Consider the following 7,872-nt stretch of genomic DNA (forward strand, 5'->3'; position numbering starts at 1 on the left):
ATTTTATTATTATTTATGATTATACAAATAATATCATGAGGAGATCCATCTATAATCCTCCACTTAAGAAAAATTGAAGTTAATTTAGTTGATGAAATATTGTTGATACTATATATGAAAATATTGTGACTATTTAAATAATGAATTGAACACTGTCTAAGAGCTTGTTTGATGCTAAGTACTTTTTGGATGTGAAGTCTATTATATATATATATATAATTATTAATTAAAATATTAAAATATTGTTATGTTAATTATATAAATTTTAAATATAAAACTTATAATAAAAAAATATAAATAATTTTTGTTATGAACAACAAATTTCTTTCCAAGATAACCACACGAATAAATACTGCTCAGATTTTTCAGATTACGTCGCATAATTTTACAAATATATTGAAATTGAAAGTCTTGTAAATTAATAAATTAAATTTTTAAAAATAAATCACATAACTTCCATTTCCGTCCAATTTCAGTTGAAATTGATAATAAAATGGAATCTATTTAAAGTCTCTTTTAAGCTTCTTTCGATTTAAGAATAATATCACGACAAAGAATAATATGACGACAAAGAGTCACTATCTAATTTTTCTCGTAGTAAAATGTATATATTTAGTGTAAAGACACCACGAATTAGATATTTTATAAAGTGGGTTCAGTGCTTCGGTTACATATAAAAAAAGGGCATTAACGCTATGTCCAAACGCATGTCTAGTTAGAGGCTCTCTACTATTATGATTTTAACATTTTTATTAAATATTCTCACACTTTACTTCATATTCAATTTTTAACTTTGTCTTACATGTCAATCTTAGTGTTAAGTTTAATTTCCATGTAGATAGTAGTCGATTATCATATACATAGACTAATTCCGTAGTACATTTATAAAAATATTTCATATAGTCATGACATTATGACAAACAATATATATAAATAAATACATGGAAAATATAAAAAACAAATATATATATATATATAATACATAATGGCATAGATGAATGATAAAATAGTATATAGATCATGAATAACAAATTTAATTATGAAAAAATCATGCAAAATATGGAATAAAATATAGTTCATATGAGCATGTATACATTTATTTTAACATTCAAAACAAGCATAAAGATATGTCAGAAGATAGTGGAAAACGTCAAAATAATCGAAAAAATATATGGAATCGATTTCTTGGTTGAAAATAATTTTGTGAGAGCAAATAAATCGACTTCATATGTTTTGGACAAATGAAGAAGAAGTTATGACTCATGCAAGTTGAGAAAATATTAAATTTTAAACAAAATGGGCCAAGTTATTAAAAAATAATTTTTTATTTTGGTTGAAAATAATATTTTTCATGCATTTTCTGTGTTTTTTTCAATTTTTAATAATTAAATGAAGTAATAAAATAAATAAAATAAGTAAAAATATTAATGAAATGAAATACAACAAACAAATGGGCCTGAAGGTTACCCCATACCGGGTTTAGGAACTAGCAGACCGATTGTTGTCTTCTTGGTCATTGATTCTAAAAATTGGTCGGAAATTAAGCTAGGTTGGTTTTCTCGGTAGAAAACCAAGTTAGGCTGATTTTCTCAATTAAAGGGTAAACCTGACTGAAAAAAATCGGTCGGTGGCTAGACATAGCTAGTTTTCTCGGTTGAAAAATTAGAGAGGGCCAATTTCTCGGTCGTCCATGTAAAACACAGTCAGAAAACAGTTTTGTTGATTTTTTTAATGATCAATGTAAAATGATATAAATGAGAGTCTTTTAAACATTATGAAAAATTGAAAGAAAACAATTAAAAAACAACAAATAGTCAAAGAAAGAAATAAACAAAAAGAATAAATTTGAACGAGCACGGAGGTACTCAAGAAGATCAATGGGTTCCCCAACCACCTCAACTCGTTTATCCAATGAAACATCATTGGTTGTCATAATGAATTATGAATTAAGCACATCGATCGAAAATGATAATTGAACGTTCTACGATTCCATTCAAGCGAAATGGTCCACTAGAAGATAAGCGATATAGGGGTCCAACGACTTAGACCAACCAAGATTACCGTCTATATCCACATTTTCCAACAACTAACGATAAATTCTAGCATAACCCACTAAATACTAGTCATGTTCCATAATAAGCTACAAATCACAACCACTCCATCATAGTGTAAGAGTAAGTGAGGCGATGACTCCGCATTTTTATGACACATTCTACAACGACTCGCCATAATACATCATTTTTAATGCATCTACCATCCTTTAAAATCCTCAATACATGACACTTCATCCAAAGAATGAGATCTTCGATGAGAACTTAGAGCCCCATAATTTCTCCCATAAGAAATCATAATGAGCATTCTCCGCAATTAAAGAGTAGCAATGACTAACATTAAAATTATCAATATATTTTCAACGCAAATTATCAAACGAAGAAAGTATTAACCTCTTTGCGTCCTACTAGGTTCAACACTCCATCATGTTAATCTAAATCTTCAGTATTTAGTCTTCTCTTATGTTTGATTCTTATTGCAAAACCATTAGAACTCACGTCAAACATGTCATTGACTATAACATCTCTACAAATAACGATCGAGGCAAGAGTCGTGAACGATGAGGAAAGACTTCTGACACTACACCATACGTCATCCTAGAAATTAATCGAAGAGATATTGCCAACAAAAAATATGCACTATCCACGAAAAGTCTTCCAAATTATTGAGATGTCACTCCAAATACTATATCCCACTACCTGATTAATAGGTCTGGTGAACCAATCAGACCAATCATACACATACTTACATATGATCATAGTAGCCCACAAAGAGGTAGGCTCCGAGGAATTGCTACACTATTTCGATAAAAGGGCATTGTTAAATGAAGTCAAATCACGTATACTCAAGTCCCCCTAGTCCTTAAACTTCTTAACTTTATCCAAGCTGCCAAAAGATAAAAGGATGACTAAGAGGATCCCCAAAGAAACTTATAAATAACTTTTTTCATCTTCATATTCACACTTTTAGATATAAGAAACAAAGAAATGAATCATGTAGGCGGGCATAGATGCTAGAGCACTTTTGAAGAGAACCAAACGTCCACCTTTCAAAACCATTTTGCACTTCTAGATCGTTAACTTTCTTTTCATTTTGGCAATGATCGGATCCCAAGAAGCTTTGAAATGGACTTTAACACCTAAAGGGAGATCAACATAAGTTAATGAAAATGATTCCACACCCAAATCTAAGATGCTCGTAAGTGTCGTCTTTCTTCTATTTGATACATAATTTGAGAAAAAGATCTTAGACGTATAGAGGTTAACTTGCAATTCAGAATAGGCTCCAAACAAACAAAGAATATTCTAAAAATGCTTGAATTTCCTATGAGTGACTTGAATCATGCATAAGGTATTGTTTGCAAAAAGTAAATGAAATGACAAATAGAGACATCCTCATCCACAATACACTCTTCTAATGAGGCTAGCATGTTCGGCGAAAACTAACATTCTTGAAAAAAAACTTCCATGATAATGAAGAACATGAATGGGGATAAAGGATCACCCTTCCTGACTCACCTTAATCTTTCGAAAAAACCTTTAGGACTTCCATTCACAATGACAGAGAACTTGGATGGTCGACACACAAAATTTAATCCAATCAATCTACTTCTCTCTCATACCCATTACATCGGGTCATAGGCTTTTGCAATATCTCTTCACGAAGGTACACTTATCCCCTCTAAAATTTATCGAATAAATGCATTCATTTGCAATAAGAGACGCATAAAAAATTTGGCGAACTTTAATAAATCCATCTGATTTGTCGATGTCACTAACTCAAGAACTCGGTGTAGCCTGTTCGCCAACATTTAGAGACAAACTTGTAGAAATATTCAAAATAAACTTGTAGAAATATGAAACAATTCTAATAGGTCTAAAATTTTATCATCAATAATAGTCCTTAGAATTTTGCGAATCAAACAGATTAGCGAAGAGTTACAACTCTTATTAAATGATAAAAATTGATAAAAAAATAAATAAATGTTCGATTGCTTCCATGATATCATTTTTTGAGAAATGTCACACTTTTTTAAAAAGGCTAAAGTAAATCCATAGATTCCTAGCCTTATCACTCTCATAACCCATTATCGTTGTTGCCACTTCTTTTTCCGTGAAACGAGTTTCCAATTCGCTATTTTGCTCCTCACTAATAGTAACAAAACTCACATCATCCAACTTTGTTCTGACCATATGTGGTTCCTTGAATAAATATTTATAAAATTGCACAATACTATTTGAAATTGCAGGCTCACAATCATGGACAACACCCTACACCGAAGTTAATCGCATTGTTCTTAGCTTGCTCCTTATAGACCTCGTGAAAGAATTTTGTGTTTTTATCCCCAACTCTCAACCAAGTAGTCATACTATGTTGTCTAGCCCTGATCTCTTCTTCTTTACATAGATCAAGAAGATTACTAACTAGAAAAATAAGAGGGTTAACTTCTTCTACCAAAATGTCAAGAGCCTCTTTCACCTCATCAATAACATTTATCTTACTACATAACTCATCGACCTTTGCAAAAAAAATACATGTTCACCAACATACCAACTTTTTAGTAGCTTGCGTAAGTTCTTCAAAATCATAAAAAATTTTGATGATACTGAATCCTAAAGAACTTGAGAGTCCGTCATTCTTGCACATTCTTGATCAACCACTTATCCTCGAACATAAAAGGGTGGCACGACTTATGTAATACCCTACGCTTTAGTAGAATAGGTCGACAATTCGAACTACTCCACGGAAGGTTATTTTGAAAAATATATTATCCACCTCCCAAAATATTGACGCACTAACCAAAAATATGTCAATGTGAGACTAGAACAACCCACCACTTCCATTGTCTCTTCTGAACGTGTATCGTCCTCCTTCATGTGGCAATTCCACAAGCTCAAGATTCTCGTAAGTATTGGAGAATTCTCTCATTTGACTAGTCAATCTTCTAGAACCCTTTCTTTCTAAAGGATACCTCACATCGTTATTATCACCAACAAAGATGATTGACATATCCCATAAACTAGCCACTCTTGTCAACTCGTTCAAGAATTCTGGTTTTTCTTGGTTGAAAACCATGCAATGGCCAAATTTTCTAGGTCGTTTCTCCTCTCTATAGTTAGAAACCATGTCATGGAAGGTGTAACGCCAAAAATTGACCCTTCCCGAGAAGGGGTGTTTGTTACTCGATAGTCGCATCTCATAACTCACATTTCTTTCGAATCTCGAGTGAGACGAGGAACTAAAATGGTATGCTTGACTAGAGTGTATTAAAAATATCGATTTATACTAGCTTTTACTTTTTTAGAGTCGCCACTTAATTTATTACTTGAAAAATTAGAAAATAAAAATATACTGCGTGTTCAAACACATTTTAGAGATTCCGTTATTGGTTTGGTCCTTGGTTATACGTGAGAAAAAGCTCTCGTGCTATGTCTTACGTTCTTATCACATTACACTCTTTACTTTAAACTTTTAGTCATTTAAAAGAATATTATTTTACACCTTATTTATTTATCCAATCCTAAGGCATGTATCTAAGATAAATTAAACTTAAATATATGTCTAATTTTGTATCATTCTGTTCTTAGAGCATGCGTCTTTGTCACAAATACTAGTACCTGCATGCAAGTAGTATAAAGATACCTGAAAATATAAATTTCTAAATTAATAGAGGTATTAATAAAAAATAAAAATAAAAATAAAAAAAACTTGAATATAAGTAAATGGAGGAGGATACTTATCATTATCAAAGCCACGTTGGGTAAGCTGCCCATTTCCCCTTCTTTATTTTTTAATGTATATAAACTATTATTATTTTATATTATGATGAGATTGTTAACAACTAACCTATATAGGTTTTTAAATGGTTCACCACACAAAGTTAAACTTGCAATTTCATATAATTTATTAGAATTTATAATTTTATAATAAACTGTTAATTTCATATTAAAATTAAAGTTAAATATATTATGGGTATATACATGCATATATTATTTTTACATAATATATTTATAGTACTTATGGTTCAATTAAGTCTAATATCAATTATCACATCTTCAAGGACTCACATATCTTAAAGTCAAAATCTGGTCAGAAACAATCTGATAAACCTGTATCATGAAACAAACAAAAAGGAGCAAGCAATCAAACGTAATAAACTTGATAGATTAGTAAAAAATGTCACATATGATTTTGAAATACAAATCTAAATAGAAAAAAAAATAGAAATAGATGGATTAATCATCAAACCAAACCATATTAGTCAGTATTTCTTTTCAAATAGAATTCAAGAATGAATGGTAAAGGGATACGAGAGTTTTTATCTGAATGATATTTGAATACATTCCCCAAACTCACTCTTATCTAATTTAAAACCATAAAAACATCTTTCATTCTCTTCTCTTGGTTCTCCTTTCCTTTTCTCCTCCCCTAAAAGATGTCTCGATCTCCCCCTTCTCATTTATCTTTGCCCCGTTTCACTTTCATTTCTCTTATTGTCTCATGCTCCACAAAGCTCCCCAACAAAATCTCCCCAAAGACCCACCATTAAATTCTCTCTTTTGTCCTTTTGTATCATTTTTGGAAGGCCTAATTTTGGTTTGGGGGTCTAGGTGGCATGATGCGCTTAGGCCTCGTTTGACTTGGCGTTTATTTTTACTAAAAAAAAAACAAAACCAAACACAAATTAATTAAATAGATAAAATTCATTTTAAATCTACTTAATTTGTTGGTTTTATTTACTACTTTTATTTTATTTAAATAGACCTAAATTTAATTATAAACTTAAGGGGCAAAATGTGAATGTTTACGGTTGATTTTTTCGGTCGAAAACCAGGCTATGGCTAGAATATTTTATCGTTGGTCCCTTTTCACAGTCGGGTGTTCTTGGCTAAAAACACACCCTACCTAAAAATCACCTTAAATTGAAAACTAACTAGTTAACATGTATATAACAATAATCTAACACCAAACATCAATCCATAACATCCAAAATCAAAGAACATCAAGAACATTCTTCGAATAAAATTATAAAAAATTAAGTCATTCCAAACTTCATTTTTAGGGGGCAACAAGCACCCTATTTATATCACATACAACAATAACCATGTTCTTGAGCCTTCGTCCTCAAACAAACAAGGACCCAAGAACATGGTCAATTCAAATCAAAATGACTATTTAAATTTGGGCGTTTTTAATTTTGATTGTATTAGCAAAATTCTGGAAATTATAAAATGTTTTTTAATCATTCAAATATGCAAGATATCAATTCAATATTATAATATCACACGAATACAGAAATTTTAAAATGTCACTATATTGATTTAATAAAATTGGGCATAAAAAATGAATGAAATAAAAAAAGAGTCAGTATAGTGCTTATGGATCTCCATGAGAGTAATTCTACACATTTTCAAACTAAACACTTAGATCTAAGTATAAACTTGGTGATTTGCTAAGAAAATTCGAAAATCGGGGTTCTATTGAATCTAGGGACGGGTCTTGCTATGGTAACTAGCCTAAGGTATTTATAAGCTAGTATAAACAATTCAGCAGCTAACTCTAAACATAGCGCGTTAATTTGTGAAAGTAGATCTAGATGACCACTAGCCATTCCGAAATAATTGGAGAATGTGTGGCTCTCCTTAATCCAAAATTTTTGGTGCTATTGGTTTCCTTGCATACGTGTGGTGATGTGTTTTTTTTTTTCCAAAGCTCAATTCGGTTATAAATTGAGGTAGATATCTCCGATCTACAAAATCAAAGGAGTGTGTCTCGTTGCTTTCTACGAAGAACACGCCAAAAACTCCTAAAGAACATGAA

This window comes from Impatiens glandulifera, chromosome 3 (genome assembly GCF_907164915.1).
Source record: "Impatiens glandulifera chromosome 3, dImpGla2.1, whole genome shotgun sequence".
In the NCBI taxonomy this organism is placed as follows: domain Eukaryota; kingdom Viridiplantae; phylum Streptophyta; class Magnoliopsida; order Ericales; family Balsaminaceae; genus Impatiens; species Impatiens glandulifera.